This window comes from Delphinapterus leucas, chromosome 16 (genome assembly GCF_059928025.1).
Source record: "Delphinapterus leucas isolate spDelLeu-1000000601 "Yukka" chromosome 16, BTC_Dleu_Yukka2, whole genome shotgun sequence".
NCBI lineage: Eukaryota > Metazoa > Chordata > Mammalia > Artiodactyla > Monodontidae > Delphinapterus > Delphinapterus leucas.
The window spans coordinates 81,627,560-81,644,752 of NC_143144.1; the positions used below are offsets into that span (position 1 = coordinate 81,627,560).

The 17,193-nt window shown below is 47.7% G+C and overlaps 1 pseudogene; it reads left to right on the forward strand.

Annotated features, from left to right (window-relative positions):
* The first annotated feature begins 1,334 nt into the window (after positions 1 to 1,334).
* Positions 1,335 to 9,832, forward strand: LOC111172579 (zinc finger matrin-type protein 2 pseudogene; annotated as a pseudogene).
* The last annotated feature ends 7,361 nt before the right edge of the window (positions 9,833 to 17,193 follow it).

A 17,193-nucleotide genomic window follows, 5' to 3' on the forward strand; every position in this document is an offset into this window, starting at 1 on the left:
TCAAGGTTGCTTCCTCCTCCCTGCCTTCCTTCCTCCATGCCCCTCCTTCCCTGCCCCCTTTCCACTGCCTGAAGCTCGGATGAACAATAGGGTTATGCCAGGCTGTTATGAATGTGGATGCTGGGGGGGTTGCCCTAAAAGAAGGACTTACAGGGATTAGACATTCTCAGCAATATCTGGAAAGGCGTGGCTTGGTGTTACATGCAGACCTTTCACCTGAGGCCATGCTTGGAGCCCTCGGACTCTGAATCGCACATCTCTTGTGGCGCCATCCAGTCCCCTCCACCCCGTCTTCCTCTTTCTGTGCAGCTCTGGCCAGCTTTGTGCAGGGCAACCAGCAGGGCCACCTGGGTCAGTGGGATCAGGGGCTGGCGGATGCCCAGGGACAGGCCTGAGATGTGCTTCCTAAGGCTCATCCACAGGGCTGGTGACGGAGTACCAGCTGCCCGGGGTGCCTGCCCCACAGACCCTCTCCCTGGCCTTCCCATCTTCTCAGTTTCCCTCCCTGGTTCCTCACTCATGCCCGCTCCTGGGTACACATCCCAGGTCAGCTTCTGCAGGCTCTGCTCTCAGGAGAACCCGGGCTGGACCCAATTCCAAATCGCCTATGGTGTCCCCTTGACACCTCACCTCTAGGTCCCTCAGGGACCTCTCCTGTCTCATCTGTGACCTTGAAATCTGTCCCCCAGGCACTTTGGTGGTGCCCATTCTGCTCTCAATGGGATGAGTATCAGAATCTCCGCTGGGTCCTCCTAATGTCCAGCTAGCTCAGTGCCCTGCTCAGAACAGAATCCCAGTAACCATCGGTTACATGTGATAGTGTGGTCACAAGTGCATCCACACAGAGGAATAGCGAATGAGGCCTGTGCGCAAGGAGCCTGCCAGAGGCCCCGAATCAGCCTTCCTCACAGAATGCTGAGTTAATCACCATTCAGGGTACCTGGTATGACTCAGGGGCCCAGGAACTCTTTCCATGGTCCTGCTTGAGGGTCAGCAACCTTCTCCTGGAGGAATCAGGGTGAAGGACTGTCAAACACTCAGGCAGGTCACAGAGAGGCTGAACGCCTCGCTATAGGTTTTTCTCTGATTCCAACCTGTGTTCAAGGGAGTGTAAACCTGAGGACGTATCACCGAGGTGTTATTTTGAAACCCATGCCGAGAGAGTATAAGGCTATCTCTTATTGACTCAGAACCAGTAAAGGGAACTGTAGGCCTAGTCGATTTTGCCCCAGTGGGCATCCCTATGGGGGCATCCCTGTCAGGGCACCAGCAAAGGGAACAGACTCCGTAACAGCAAAGCTGCTCTTCCCGCCACTTCTCCAAAGTTTGCCAGCATGGGTACCTCCAGCCTTTGTCCGAACTCCATCTGTGTCCGTGAATGGGTAACTCCCTCACCCTGTTATAGGCGTCTCCCTCTTGGGGCAATAGCTTTCCATTAAGAGGTTTGAATATAATTCAGCAAAGCGCACACCTCTTTTTTTTTTTTTTTTTTCGGTACGCGGGCCTCTCATTGCTGTGGCCTCTCCCGTTGCGGAGCACAGCCTCCGGACGCGCAGGCTCAGTGGCCATGGCTCACGGGCCCAGCCGCTCCGCGGCATGTGGGATCTTCCCGGACCGGGGCACGAACCCGCGTCCCCTACATCGGCAGGCGGACTCTCAACCACTGCGCCACCAGGGAAGCCCTTGCACACCTCTTTAGAACAGGATTTCCTTTCTAAGCTGCATTTGAAGTGATCTCACGCCCGTTAGGAAGCCCACACCTGCCCGATCTCCTCAGGTGTGTTCCCTCTTTTTCTTTTTTTCTAACACTCAGCTTTAATAGCCTTTTTATTTTTTCTTTTCCATTCTAGTTTACAAGATATATTGAATATAGTTCCCAGTGCTACACAGTAGGACCTTGTTGTTTATCCAGGTGTGTTCCATCTTGATCACCTGGTGGACTGCCCCTCCCCCTGCCCTCCTCAGCACCTGTCTGAGAGGCCGCCACAGGCCAAGGGTGACAAACAAACTGTAGCATCCTCGCTGACAGGAGATGAAGCCTGCTGGACCAGTCTGGCCAGTGTCTATGTCCAGCATGCACTGTCCACCGTGCCAACTTCCTGCGCCCGGGCCCCAGGTGTGGGGCGAGGCTACCTCAAGGTGCAAATTCGCTCTCTCCCCTTTCTCATGTCCCCAGGTTCTCAGTCTTGGGGCTCTTCACCCTTGGCCGCATTGCCCAGCCTGTGTCCCTGGCCAGCCCATCATCCGAGGGGATGGACCTCGGATTCCATCCCTCCTCCCTGGAGCTGATCACAAAGGGCGCCTCCTCGGGTTTCCTGCATGCTTTCTTCTCCCCATCTTCGGTTTCCTTGCTCCTGCCTTCTGCCTTTGCTAAGGTTTCTCTGTGCTTCTCATCCTACAGTTAACATTCAAATTGGTTGACGGCCCTATTTTTTTTTCACTAGACAGACATTTATTTCTCCCCGTCACCCGTTCTTCCCTCAGGTCAGTATAACACAGGATACTGAGGGAAAATAACCCTCTCCAAAAAAGGGCTGAAGGAAGAAGAGGGACTGGTTTTCAACGGGATCGTTCAAAGAGTTTGTCATTCAGCATCACACCGAACTCATTGATCAGAATCTTGACCAAAACAATGACCAAAACAATGACCAAAACAATGACCAAAACAATGACCAAAAACAATGACCAAAACAATGACCAAAACAATGACCAAAACAATGACCAAAACAATGACCAAAACAATGACCAAAAACGGGAAAGAAAGAAAAAAAAAAGAAAACTATTCATTTTATCTTAGGTAGCTGAATTCATAGAAACATTTCCTATTACAATGTGAAATAAGAAGCAACTCCACGATTTAAGTAATTTCTATCCCAATCTGAATTTAGACACAAATTATAATACTATGCGATACTAGCCTAAGTTAACGTGGCAATGAGAGTTCTAAAGTGCTTACTGACCATAACACCAGATTCACTGTTTCATAAACAAGAAAACAGTCTTGCTTTGGAGAAATAAAATGAACCAGGAATATAGAGCCAGACCATCCAGTGCCCTTTTCAAAAAGAAGAAAACAGAAAGTTTGGTTTGGGGAAGGGGGAGCTTTACATGAAGCATCCACCCTGCCAGCCAATGGCAAAGGCTAAAATAGTTTTCAAAGGTACAATCTGAGTCCTCTGAAGAAAGGAGTGGCAGCCCCTTTGGCGTCTTAGCTAGAAAATGAATAATTCAGAGTCAAGTGCAGGCCCCACTAGGTGGAGCCTCCTGTTGCCCGGTGTCCAGACTTCCCTGCTGCCAGCCCACCTTGTCCCTGCTGAAGCTGAAGCTCTTACCTCCCCCCGCCAACTCTCCCAGAATTTCGGTGAAACTAGGCTGCCTCTTGCTCAGGCGTTCACTCCATCATGGACACTTTCTGATGAACAGGCACAGTTCTAAGCAGGAGGAACACAAGGTTAAGTGAAACACGGTCCCTGAATTGTGCACCCTTGGTGGGAAGGTAGAACGGTGCAGACACTGTGGAAAACAATATGGCGCATCCTTAAATAATTAAACGTGGGATTATCATGTGACCCAGCAATTCCACTTCTGGGTATATACCCAAAAGAACAGAAAGCAAGGTCTCAAAGAGATATTTGTACACCTATGTTCATTGCAGCCTTATTCACAACAGCCAAGTGGAAGCAACCCAAGTGTCCATTAATGGATGAACAGATAAACAAAATGTGGTCTATCTATATGATGGAACATTACTCAGCCACAAAAAAAAAATGTTCTGACGCGTGCTACAACATGGATGAATCTTGAAGACATTATGCTAAGTGAAATAAGCCAAATACAAAAGGACAACTCTATGACCCCACTTATATGCAGTACCTGGAGTGGTCAAATTCACAGAGGTGGAAAGTGGAACGATAGTTGTCAGGGGCTGGGGGAGAGGGGAATGCGGGGCTATTATTTAATGGTTATGGAGTTTCAGTTGTGCAAGATGAAAGAGTTCTGGAGATGGATGGTGGTGATGCTTGCACAACAACGTTAGTGTACTTAATGTCACTGAAGTGTACACATAAAATGGTTAAGATGGTAACTTTTATGTTATGTGTATTTCACCACAGTTAAAAATAATTTAAGAAAGAAACCAAGCACGGTGCCTGCTCTCAAGGCTCCTGAAGTCTGGTGGCCCTGGGACAATGGCCTCCAAACCTGGTCTGGGCACTTGCACAGACATGCTGGTGTCCACAGGGGTGGGGAAAGATTACATCTTTTATTTGTACATACTTTTATCTCATCTGTCTTCAATATCTGTATAGAACATGTTAATACAATAGCTCGTGGTCATACTTCAGAGGCAAAAAGTGGTCCTATATTAGGAGTGCCCTAAAAATTCTTCACTGGTGGGGATGAATGATGGAAAGTCGTCTGGAGCCCCCATCCTGGAGGAAACGTCACAGAACTGGAATTATTTCCTCCTCGGTGTGGGGTAGAGGTGGCGGCGGGTTGGGAAGCATCATAAATCAAGTTGCGTTGGCGAAGACAAGTGGCAGTGGGGATGTGGCCTGTGTCCACCAGGCCACCAAACTTGTATTAGGAAGGGCAGTTGAGGTTCCAGAAACAATGACCCTGTTCCCCTCCCCTTTCTCCAGTGGGGTCAAGGAGAGCTCAGGTGTTACCCTCTTTGGGGACCTTTTTCTGCTGCTCTGGGAACTGCCTGTCACTGTTCAAAACTGTGAATGGCTGAGCCTTGCAAAACCATTGCTGCGTCACCTCCACCTCTGATCTTGGGGCCGAGCTCACCCACTTGCCCCAAAATGAGAGGGTTGGGGGGCTCTCCCTGACAGAATAAGAGCCTGCCATTAGAGGTCCCACTGTGGTTGGTCTTCTTACAGCCCCACTCTCAAGGAACTTGTGACAGACTTCTCCAGGACTGGGTGGATGGCACTGTCCACGGTGGACTTCTTCCCGCTAGTCCTCAGAAGTGTCCTACGGCAGCCCCGCCACTGACCACCCTCTGTCTTGGGTAAATTCCAGTTCCACTCTGGAGGGAGGAGAATTTGCTGAGGTTTCCAAGGAAGATGCTCATCCCTGGTCTGGGCAGGCTGGGAGACACTGGCTCATTGTGCATTGGAGGAGGAGGGGGCTGTGAAGTCTGGAACTTCTACAGCCATCTCTCCCCTGAGGACAGAACCTGACAGCAGGGAAGCCAGAGTGGATGCACAGAAAGCAATCAGGCCCCTGATGACACAGAGTAGCCAAATCAAAGCATCCCTGAAGTCCACCCTGCTCTAGACTGACCAGCTGCACATGCAAATTAATCCCAAACACTGTTTAAACTCGGTTTGAGTTCATGACCCAATGCCTCCTAATTATACAATGGCTCTCTGATTTGGTCCTATTTCATTTTATTTAATCATTTTTTTAAATGAAGTATAGTTAATTCACAATGTTGTATTAGTTTCAGGTGAAGAGCAAAGTGATTCAGCTGTACATATACATACATTCTTTTTCAGATTCTTTTCCATTATAGTTTATTACAAGATATTGAGCATAGTTCCCTGTGCTGTACGGTAGGTCCTTGTTGTTTACCTATTTTATATATAGTAGTGTATATCTGTTCATCCCAAATTCCTAATTTATCTCTCCCCACACACATTCGCTGTGTTAAATTAGAAAGCTGGTAACCATAATTTTGTTTTTTATGTCTGTGAGCCTATTACTCTTTTGTAAATAAGTTCGTTTGTATCTTTTTTTAGATTCCACATGTAAGCAATATCATATGGTATTTATCTTCCTCTGTCTGACTCACTTAGTATGATAATCTCTAGGTCCATCCATGTTGCTGTAAATTGGCATTATTTCATTCTTTTTTATGGCTGAGTAATATTCCATTGTGTGCATGCATGTATGTATGTATGTGTGAATGTGCATATATACACATATCACATCATCTTTATCCATTCATCTGTTGATGTGGTCCTACCTCATTTTTATTGCTGACTTTGATAGACCAAGAGACTCTCCTTGGACTTCGCTCAACCTGGAGCTATTTCTGGTGGGACATGGATGATGGCTTCTGTGCTCCTCTCAGGAGCCAATGAGTTCCACCCTTCATCCTGAGGTCTCTGTTCATCCTTTTGACTTCAACACCACTTCTCTCCACACATGGACCCAAGCCCGCCCACAAAAGACAAATCACAGGAGGGAGAGACTATACCCTGTGTATTGACTTGGAGCAAAGGGGAGGGCCAAGCGCCATGATTTGAAGCATCTCTGTTACTCTCGCTCAATTCCCCAGAGTTGCCTCATTTTCTTCATATCTTACCTGTCTATTAGGGGAAAGAGGGACGTGTTTATGTTTTTTTATATCTCAGCCAACTGTGTTCACAGAGTGCTTCCTGCACTGTGATTTTTAACCTGATTAATAGGCTTAAGTCCCATCTTTATTTTATCTTGTCTTGTCCTGCTTTTGTTCTACCAGTCATGTCACAATGTAGAAAGTAATCAAGTAGCACAACAGTAGCTTATTCTTCCCCGATTCATGTATCCCCCGATTCATGTATCCCAATTCATGTATTCATGTATCCCACATTTATCTTGCTGTGGCTCTTTCACCTTATTTCTTTCGAGGATTTTGTGAACATGCACGTGTGTTAAGTTAGTTAGAAAAATATACAACCTTGTAAGAGGGAGCTATCATTTTAATAAAATACTGCCACCTGACAGCCTTGTAAGCAAGCCACTGTAGACATGACAGGGCTTAAACGTGAAGTTCAAGGCTACCTCGCCACACACAGCAGATGTCTTCCAGGAAAACCCAGTGTATGTCAAGAATACTGTAATTGGGTCATTCTTGAAATACACAAAAGGATCCAGATTTGTTTTCTTTTTTAGTGAACTGGTGGTGAGTCATTTTCTACAGTTAACAATGCTTATTAAACTATTAATTATTTGCAAATGTTGCTCCAAGTTTAAGTCGTTGCAATGTTTTCTTACGCAGGCTGCACTGACTGAGAGCTTCTCTCTCCATCAGAGAGCTCCTTAAATCACATGACCCCATTGACAGCAGATGATTGGCTAAGAGGTGGAAGCTCGATTCAAGCTTAGCCAATCAAATTTCCTCAGAGAAGCTTTGCCATCGGGAACAAGAGAATGAGCCAACTAGCTGAGGACTCTGCTGTTTAAGGCTGACCATGCCAGGACCGTGTGCAAGGGGATGACCAGAGAAGCTGGGCTGTAGAGAGCAAAAAAAAGCAGACTGGCACTAAAGATGAAAGGGGAGAGAGAGCTGCCAGGGCACCCTGGTCTGCCTGGCCGGTCCTCACTGTATTTGGGATCCAAGGAATACACTTTTATTCTGACCACAAATCCCACATTACTTGCACCTACACGAGCAGACGTTTGTACCTTGCAGTCAAGCAGTCACACCGACTAGGATTCATTTGGTTCTGCAGGATGGGCACGGGGAGGCTCTCATCCACCCCCCTTTCTCAACACCAGAGGCTTCTCCCAGGCCATCAGCTTCCCTTGCCCTGCCTTCCTTTCTTCTTCCTTTCGAATTCACCAGCTGCTCACTCATGAATGGCTTCTGGAGAGGGCTTCAGGGAAACACTGTCGATGATCTTCGAAGACGCTCAAGTCCTCATGATGGGAATTTCCAAGTCTTTACACACTCATGCCTTGGTTATAACTAACGGAATTTTCATGTTGAAAGGAACTTTATATTAAAAGGCCAAGTGGCCCAAATTTTGACCAAATTTGCAAAATAATCCTGATTTCAAAGATTCTGTTCAATTTTCAATCAATCGATCATTTTGGTTTCAGAAGATGTTCTTCCTTCTTCTGCTGGGGATCAGAGAGTAAGAATGGACCCAGTAGCTAATCTCAAGGAGCTCTTGAGAAGGTCAAACATATACAGTGGAAGTCTTGTGGAAGGTCAAATATATACAGTGTGTTAGGATTCTGGGGGTTGCCAGAGACAGAAACCCACCTGCACCAGGCTGGACAAAGAGAGGAACCCACTGGCTCAAGGAATCCACGGATGGATCAAAGAATCACAGTGCCAGAAGGGCAAGGACTTACTGGGAATCAGGAACAACTGGATTCTCCATCTGGCCTCTCCCTCTGCCTCTACCATGGAGGCTTAGTTTACTTAGTAGTGGGTGGGAGGAGATTGTCTCACATACAGGATTAGAATAAATATTAAATTTTAAACACCTCAGAGAAGTGCCTAGGATGATGCCCCTAGTAGGAGCTTGATAAATTTCCCTATTTCCCCTTATAGGTGTCTCACGGTAATGAAGCCCAAGAACATACAATTTGTTACCCGACATGCTTTGTGTGGGGTGTAATGGAAAATGGACAATGGGAGAAAAGGGAGGAAAAGGAGAGATAACGGAACTTTTGAGTCACTGGAGAGAATCTTGCAGGCATTTCTGAGTCCAACAGAGATACTCTCTCCTCACAAAAACCAGAGAGGCGTATTCAACCTCTCTGCCTGCCAGGATAGTTGCAGAAATTGTCTCGAAGAAAGCCTTATCACAAAAGAAACCACCCCTCCTAAATAATGCACAGATAAGTAAATATTAAAATGGAACATCTAGAGCTAGAAAAATAGAAATGTATTTACAGCGTTTATGGAACTGAGTCAGAAAATCGCTGTAGATTCAAGGATGAACTTGGACTCAGAGAGACTGAAAACACCCTGAAATTAGGATATAAGTATTGATTTAAAAATAAGTGAGGGGCAGTGAAGATGGCGTCGGCAGTGGGACAAAAAACTTGGACTTTTGCTGAAAGTGGGACAAAGATGAATATGAACAGCTCGCCGAGAAGAGGCTCACGGAAGAGAGAGAAAAGAAGGATGGAAAACCAGTGCGGCCAGGGAAGCGAGAGCTTCTCCGGCATAGGGACTCCAAGGTGGACCTGGAATCCAAACCCGGGAGGACAACTGTCATTACCAAGACCACCCCACAGTCTGAGACGGGAGGATACTACTGCAATGTCTGTGACGGTGTGCTGAAAGACTCCATCAACTTCCTGGATCACATTAGCGGAAAGAAACATCAGTGAAACCTGGACATGTCTACACGTGTGGAACATTCCACTTTGGATCAGGTGAAGAAATGTTTTGAAGTCAACGAGAAGAAAATGGAAAAGAAGAAGAAGGATTATGATTTGGAGGGAAGGATAAAGGAACTCAGAGAAGAGGAGGAAAAGGCCAAAGCCTACGAGAAAGAGAAACAGAAGGAGAAGAAAAGGAGGGCGGAAGAGGACTTGACATTGGAGGAGGAAGGTGAGGTGGCAGCTGTGATGGGCTTCTCTGGCTTTGCTTCCACCAAGAAGAGTTACTGAGGCTTTCTATGCTTGGCTTTTTGCCAGGCCTAACTGTGTGCGTGGATGTCATTTTTGGGGAGGTACTGGGGAAAGTCCTTAAGAGTGGCAATGGAGAGGGCTAGAGGGTGGGTGCTTGTGGTTTCCCTCTGCCTTCAGAGAGAGCACAGGATGCAAAGCAACGTGCTGTGGCATGTTCCTTCAGCCTCAGTATTTCACTGGAGACAGAGGACCTCTGATCATCTGAGCTCCCAAAGAAGAAAAACTTCTGCTTCTGAGGCTGCTTTCCCGAAACTCCCCCTGCATCTTTTCCTTTTCATCTGTCCATCTCCTCTGAGCATCATACATTTATCCTGTGTTCTGCCTTTGTTTTAATTTTTACTCTTGCTTAGCCTACAGCAGAAGGGTTCTCTGGGTCCCCAGTTTCCAGCTGATAGCATATCCTTGACTGGCCCCTCCTTTCCCCATTCTCCCCCAACCCCGCCCCGTGGTTCTCTGGCCACCTGTGCACACGTGTGTACTTCTGCCTGGGTCATTGGTATGTGTGGGTGTGTGTGCATGAAACTGTCACATAGAGGGAGCCTGAACTAGAGCCTCAAGAGCATTGCTGCCTTGGGGCCTTGTCAGCTTCCTCAGAGCATGTAACAGGAAATTAAATGGGATGAGTGTTCGGTGTGGCTTTTGTCTGGTGAGTTTTCTAACCTTTGTTCTTCATATGTAAACTGTCCAGCTTTTCCTATTTGTTTCATTTTACTGAGGATTACTCTGTTTTTGTCTTCTTTGTAAGCAGGCTCTTGGAAGAACCTGTTTGATGCAAAAATGAAAAAGGAGAAAACCTCATATGAGAGCACTTGGGTCTCAGAGGCTGTTCAACATGTATAATAAATGGCATTGACTGGGCCTATTTCAGAAAACAACAAGTGAGGACTTCCCTGGTGGCTCAGTAGTTAAGAATCCGCCTGCCAATGCAGGGGACACGGGTTTGAGCCCTGGTCCGGGAAGATCCCACATGCCGTGGTGCAACTAAGCCTGTGCGCCACAACTACTGAGCCCACGCGCCACAACTACTAAAGCCCGTGCTCCTGGAGCCCGTGCTCCACAACAAGAGAAGCCACCACAATGAGAAGCCGTGCACCACAACGAAGAGTAGCCCCCGCTCGCTGCAACTAGAAAAAGCCCGGGCATAGCAGGGAAGACCCAATGAAGCCAAAAATATACAAATAAATTTATTAAAAAATAAAATTAAATAAAAATAAGTGAACATTCTTAGAGCAACTGCCATGGGCTGATACTGGTTGGTAGATTAGACGTAGACAAATTCAAGGAGACTAAAAGACCCAGGACAAAACTGCTCTTACCATCGCCAGCTGAGGTGTCACCAGTGCCCTGATGAGGAGAGATCCGAAGGAAATAATCAAAAGTGAGGAAAAAGGTATTTTTTAAATGGCAAAGGTGCTGATTATAATATAAAAAAGAAACTGAAATTTCCAGGTAAGAAAGCAAATTGTTTCAATACCAGTTATATAACATAAAACTGTACACACACAGAAAGCGATACAAAGGGAACGTGATCAAGTATTACCAGCGGTCTGCTTGTGCGGTGCCACTATATAGGCAGTTTGTTCTTGCTGCATTCCTTTTCAGCAATGAATCTGCAGTACTCTTCATTAAAAACAATTTTAGGGAAATGTTTAAAAATGACTTCTCTTACTGCTGAAGAGTGGTACCTGGGAGATCAAACAGATATTTGATGAGAAGTACCTGGAGCATAAATTAGGTGCATAACTGACACTTACTGGGTATTGGTATTCCAGGCGCCAAGCAGGGGGCTTAATGGAGAGAAGCCCCCTCTAATCCTCACAACACCCCCACAAGGGGTGGGTGTGAAGGGTGAGGTGAAGCATGAAAAGTGTGAGTCCCTGGGGCAAAGACACAACGTGGAGGTGGGCTGGGTCTGACTCAGAGCCCACCCTCTAGACCTCTAGGGGAGAAAGTCACCTTAGTAAGTGTCATCCCGCTTAGTAAGTCATCCTGCTTAGTGAGGCACTCCATTAAAACTAACACAAAAGTTGCTCATTTAGCTCTCATAAGGGTCCTGGGGCAGGTGCAGAAACCAAGTCTCAGAGAAGTCAAGCAACCAGACCACAGGTGCACAGCTGGGAAGGGGCAGAGCACAGGTGCGGTCCTTCCGTCCCGATTCCCATCCCGTGGCTGAGATTCCAACTCTGCTCGGCCCACCTCGGTCCAGGGGTTTTCCCAGGAAATGCAGTAGCACTTCCCAGGGGCTAATCACCAGGGCCCCGAAGACAACATCCGTGCCTGAAGGAGCACAGATGCCCTGGGATGTGGGCGTGCGCACAGTCACAGCATGCGGCGTGACTGTCACGGTGATAGGTATGAGATTAAAGATCTTCCATGGAAGACCCAGGAGGGTGCCCTAGTGGCCCAGGAAATAAGGAAAGAAGCCAGTTAGTGTCTGTTGCAGGTCTGCATGTGGTCATCGATTCTCCTGTTGAATTTGAGGCCTGTGGCCCGCGAATCAGACTGGGGCACTCCTGAGAGATTCAGCTTAACACAGAATCCAGGGATGCATCCTACCTTGATTTACCTGCCATCCTCCCCTGAAATGGGGTTAGCACCCTGTTGATTTGAACGTCTTTCATCAGCAAATGCACTACAGGCTACATATCATGTATGATGCTAAGCGGAGGCACCAGCTCAGGAGCCAAGCTTCCTGGGGACATTAAACTCCCAGTCCTGAGCCTGTATCCCAGAAGGGCCAACTGCGGTCATCACTCCATCCACTGGGTCAGATTTAGCGACAGCGCACAGTGAGCTGACTCGGACGGTAGAGAGGAAAGAGCAGTGAGAAAGGGAGCCGAACCCGATTCCAAATTCTGTCACTAATTGGATTCTCTCCCCTCCGTGTATCTTTCACCCTCTTTTCCACAATCAATGCTCTTGCACACTAGCCTCGCCGAGTTCTGTAACTGTAACTAGCTTTGGTGCTGGCTGCCTTCTAGGTTGAACACAAGAAAAAGCAAAGCATAAAGGAGTTAAGAACTCTCTTGTCACCACACAGCCAGCTCGAGGTGTCCTTCCCATTTATTCGAAATGGAAGCCGTTTGGGGATAATCTTAAATAGGAGCTAAAGACTCTACCCTGGGCTTCCCTGGTGGCGCAGTGGTTGAGAGTCCGCCTGCCGATGCAGGGGACACGGGTTCGTGCCCCGGTCCGGGAAGATCCCACATGCTGCGGAGCGGCTGGGCCCGTGCGCCATGGCCGCTGAGCCTGTGCGTCCGGAGCCTGTGCTCCGCAACGGGAGAGGCCACAGCAGTGAGAGGCCCATGTACCGCAAAAAAAAAAAAAAAAAAAAAAGACTCTACCCTGAAGGTTATTTCCAGGAGCAGAAGCAGAAACTGGTGAAAACTGGTTAAACCAGCAGCTTTAGGAAGCCTGGCCTCTGGGGGACCCAGAGGTCAAAGTGGTACCCTCCTCCCCACTTCTCTCCCCTCTGCACCCTTTGTAGGGTGGGTCCCTTCCCCCTGCACATCTTGAATGGAGTTTTCTGTCCACACGGAGTAAAACCAAATAAGGAAACTCAGATGTCTGGCTTGATGGGATGAGCGCAGAGTGTGTGATCTGCAAAGCCAGACCCACCAACCAGAGGTCAGGGCCCTGCAGCTCTAGTCCCAATACTGCCATTGGTTCTGTGGACTGAACAATTGGAACTTCAGTGTCTTTTTAGGTAAAACAGAGGCAATGTTTGCCTTACTCACCTTAGATAGTAGCCCATTAAAAATAATTATTAAAAAATAATGGGGCAAAAAAAATAATAATGAGACTTCCCTGGTGGCACAGTGGTTAAGAATCCACCTGCCAATGCAGGGGACACGGGTTCGAGCCTGGTCCGGGAGAATCCCACATGCCACGGAACAATGAAGCCCGTGTGCCACAACTACGGAGCCTGCGCTCTAGAGCCTGTGAGCCACAACTACTGAGCCCGCATTCCACAACTACTGAAGCCCGCATGCCTAGAGCCCATGCTCTGCAACAAGAGAAGCCACCGCAATGAGAAGCCCGTGCACCACGACGAAGAGTAGCCCCCGCTCACCGCAACTAGAGAAAGCCCACGCGCAGCCAAAAATAAAATTAATTAATTAATAAAAACATAATAATGATTCTGACACTTGTTACAATGGTAGGGAAGATTTATTCAAGACTATTGCAATAGGAGAGAGACCAAGCTCAAGGGCAAGTTGAGGATTTATAGCCAAGGAACAAAGTGAGAGGCTCAACGGATGGAAAATTCCTAACAGGAGACATCAAGAGTCAGGGGGATTCTTGGGACTTCCTTGGTGGTCCAGTGGTTAAGATTCCATGCTTCCACTGCATGTGGCATGGGTTTGATCCCTGGTTGGGGAACTAAGATCCTGCATGCCACGTGGCCCCCCCAAAAAAATAGCAAACAAAAAAGAGTCAGAGGGATTCTTGCTAAAGGCAAGCCGAGGTGATCAGATATCAAAAATGGGAGATGAGAAGTTTGATCAGATATCAAAAGTAGGGGGTTATTGCTACAACGGGCTGGGCAGACCAAAGATAGGACAGGGACCAAAGTCAAGACCTAGAGGAAAAGATGTCTCAGAGGAGGATAAAGTTAGGTCCAGGACAAAGTGTCTGTCAAGCCACAGAATCAAAAAAGATACTCTGTAACCTGCATGTTCGAAAACTGTAACAAACAATTTACATAACTTTTTTTTTTGTCTCTATCCCTTACAGACATTGGCTATGAAAATTATTTAGAAATAATCTGTGTTTAATAGCTGGTAAAAAAAAAAAACACACAGTTGGCATTTCAACTCTAATCCAACCAAATACACAATCTTCAGGCTCTGGAAACTCTGAGAAACAAAGAGTCCAGGAGCCAATGATGTCATGACCATCTGGCTAATCTTTTTTCACTACCATCATAGCTAATAGCCAAGCAGTCCATGGACCTCTGGGGGCTGGACCTATCAGGCATCTGAGTGATGGGCCCAGCCAGCAGCCTGTAAGACTCTTGGGATGGTTCCCACTGCACAGCTGGGATGTGGCACAAAGGGCTGTGCTAATCAATTCTGTACTTCCAGCCTGGGGGAAAACAAAAGTATCCACAGAAACAGCTCAGAGGGGAACTTTCTCATCATATATCAAGTCTTTCTAATGATTTTAGAGACTGCTATTTAATATCTGCCAGGATTTTAGGAGGGGGCTTAAATTTGCTTCACAGATTTGAAAACACTGCCAGGAAAAGGATCACCTGGCCAGGTGGGTGGCTTCTCCTGCCATGCTGCATTTACATGCACTTTTATGCCTCTGGAGAGCTCTACTGTGTGCCCAGAAGTATATCAGCAGATGAACTTAGAAGACCCAGAACCGAGGATACAGGGAAGCAAATGAAATCTGACCAAGCGAAGACGATTTAGCTCAACGGTCCAACACAACACAGTATAGACCACGCAGATGTGAACGCCTGAGACCTGGACCATTCTTCCTCTGCCCAATAAGCCACACGTTTTCTTTACTTCAGGGCTTCTATCCTCTACCTTCTCAAAGCGAACACCTATAGATACGGAACTGCCTGTTCGGGTGTCGCTGGGTAATTCAAAATTGTCATTGACTTTGGACTCACCAACACCCATCACCAGCTACCCTTAAAAAAACAAGAAGGAGGAACTAAGGTCTTATTTCAAACGAAGTCTTCCATGATTCCCCAAACTCAATGCAAACTCTCTGTCTCTCAACCCTCTGATATTCTGTGAGTTTTCTTCCAAGCACATTTTACTGTTTTGTCCTGTGGTTATTTCTGTCTCACCCACCATATTCCACCACTTCCTCTGAGGACCCATGGAGACCTCTTGAGTCAATCAAGGCAAAGCTTCTACTCACCCTGGATGCGGCCTCACAATCGTCAGTCACTCTCCCAGGCACGCACTGCTGGGGGGCCAGAACTGGCATCAGAGGTAAGTCAATTTGTTGCCATTTTGAGTCTAGACAGGGAGGGTGGGACAGCCTCCTATTGCCCCTGGTTTCTCCCTCTGGAGCTGGATTGAATAGTTTCAGTGCTTAATTTGCTTTAGGTTCTCAGATCATTCACATAAAACAAGTCGGACCCTCTCACCAAAAGCAAACGGAGCTCGGCAAAGCCCTACTTTGTGAGTCCTAACATTTGTAAGAAGAGAGAATGTGGACAGATCTTAAGGGGCCCACACACCCCTCACCTCTTTCTCACTTCATCCCTGCATGACGTGAGGAACTGCTCTCGTAAGAGGGCATGAATGCCCCACCAGCCACTCCAATCAACTGGTCAATGTGGTCAGCTTTGGGGAGGCTCCTGCCAGAATCCTACCCTTTGCAGACATCTGATCCTACAGAGTTATGGTCCCTGGGAAACTTCAGATGTGGGTGGGAATAGGGGCGGGGAGCTCTTACTTATTCTAGAGGGTAAAACCAGAGACTTTCAAAGTCTCAGCAGTACCTGATGTTCTGCCCACCTACACCTGTAAGGATTCCTTCATCTGGGGAAGCCCTGGACTATATAGTGGATGGGAATTCCCCACTTCCTGCTGGATGTGAAACATCTGAAAGAGAAAATGTGCTTCTCCCATGATGGGCATCAGTGCAATGCTATTCGCAATCCACTGACAGATGCAGGCTGTCTATACCGAATAAACCGGCAGAGGCCAGAGGCCATTGGTCCAATAGAATCAGAGTCACCTGGAAAGGTAAAGACTGGGACAAAAGAAAGATATGCTTTTTGGAATCGTTTTGGCACTGAAGATCTGATTCTATTAACCTGCTAAGTCTAATGAAAGGAAAACCTCTTCAAAAAGAAGCGACACATATTTATATGAAGGGGGGAAGATATATCCCTCTGGAACCCAGCACTAAACACATGTGAAAATGCAATAAGTAGACATAAAAGACACTGCACCACACTCAGCCAGCCATACTACAAAACCAAGAATGACACACAGACGGCAGGTGGGCTCCTCCAGGCCCCCATGCCTGGGTCTCCCGTGTCCTCTAAGTTCTGGAAGCCTGAGGATTGAAGTCTGCTCACAGATTGTTGAGGCCACCTGGCTGTCCCTCACGGCCAGAGGTGACCTGGTTGGAGTGCATCGCCAGGCAAAGCACCAGGAGCTGCCTCGGAGACCATAGATGAAGTGAAACGAGCGGGGATGCAGAGTCGGAGCCAGGTGGGCTTGGAAACCGGGAGCTGGGGGCCGCTCCCAGGGCAGAGGCAGCAGCGCCGGGCAGGGAGGAGGCCGGGGAAGCAGAAGAGCTTACTGCGCGGCCGTTGAACCCGCTGGGAGGGCATTTGGTTAAGACCCCTGTGACTTCTACCTCCTAAGACCAGTGGCTCATGACTGGGGACCATTTTGCCCTCCCTGCCCCCGCCCTGGGGAACGTTTGGCAGTATGTAGAGACATCTGTGCTTATCGCAAATGGGGAGGACGTGCTATGGCATCTGGTAGGTAGAGGCCAGGGATACAGCCAATCACCCTACAGTGCACAGGACACCCCCCATGAATGAGGTTATCCTGCCCCAAACCTCAACAGTGCTGAGGCCGAGAAAGCCTCCATCAGACCAACATGGAAGACACTCGAAGTTTCAAATGCAAAGTGGTTACCACACGTGGGAGGTCCCCATCGTCCGAGAGTTTCTACTTCAAATCTCAGACCCAGCCCCAAAGCTCTGGAGACAGCCTGCTATTCTCACTCATACCATGCACGAAGTGACCCGAAAGTCAGAGGGTCCTGAGGCTGGAAGGCTGCCTCCCTGTTACCCACTCTTGGTTTTCTAAGAAACGTTCCTATGTAGGGGGG